The sequence below is a fragment of the Branchiostoma belcheri genome, unplaced genomic scaffold (genome assembly GCF_001625305.1).
Source record: "Branchiostoma belcheri isolate BF01 breed outbred unplaced genomic scaffold, Haploidv18h27 scaffold1, whole genome shotgun sequence".
Taxonomy (NCBI): Eukaryota; Metazoa; Chordata; class Leptocardii; order Amphioxiformes; family Branchiostomatidae; genus Branchiostoma; species Branchiostoma belcheri.
In genome coordinates this window covers 2953982-2954460 of record NW_017802379.1, presented here as the reverse complement: position 1 = coordinate 2954460, position 479 = coordinate 2953982, and the positions used below count along the sequence as shown (strand labels likewise).

Genomic DNA, 479 nt, shown 5'->3' with positions numbered 1-479 from the left:
GGAGGGGTCATCTGTCTCTCTGCCAACCTATCGCACGTCTCGCGAGACTCCAAATTTGGTTGAGCGATAAGACGTATAAATCCTTGTTGATTTCCTGCAGTTGATCCCCCATGATCTCCCCTGCCTTTTGCGAGTTCCAGTCCATGGTTTGGAGATGACTGATGGGCCATGTCACCTCCTGGTTGCGTACAATGCTAATAACATCATTCATCTTCCCGGCCAAAGGACTTTACGGGAGGAGGACTGCAGTGTCGGCGGTCCCTGCACCTACTGCTAGCTTCCAATCACGCTTTCGCTGCCTGCCGTGCTAAAAATCACTGAGCGCATTTCTGTGGTTTCATTGAGGTTTCCAGGTAAGCCCTCTTGGTTGTTGTTGTCCTGACGCTAAAAGAAGTGTATACAGGGGCATTAGTGATAATGGGTGTTGCCAATTCAATTACTATGCTGATGCATTAGCAGACAAAGCAAAATAGCAGGGC

The 479-nt window shown here is 49.1% G+C and overlaps 2 protein-coding genes across 3 annotated transcripts in view; one reads left to right on the top strand and one right to left on the bottom strand.

The window, feature by feature from the left end:
- The window catches only part of LOC109464726 (serine/threonine-protein kinase Chk2-like), a 145298-nt gene that overhangs the window by 61263 nt on the left and 83556 nt on the right, over positions 1-479 (bottom strand). The window lies entirely within an intron of this gene.
- Positions 1-479, top strand: part of LOC109464705 (leucine-rich repeat-containing protein 4C-like) — a 71655-nt gene that overhangs the window by 33361 nt on the left and 37815 nt on the right. The window contains exon 1 of one of the 2 annotated variants that reach the window (XM_019761786.1): positions 313-353. The exons of the other annotated variant lie outside the window; for it this stretch is intronic. The gene's annotated coding sequence lies outside the window, so the exon portion shown is untranslated. Of the gene's footprint in view, positions 1-312; positions 354-479 lie in introns of those variants that run through there. 2 annotated transcript variants of the gene reach the window in all.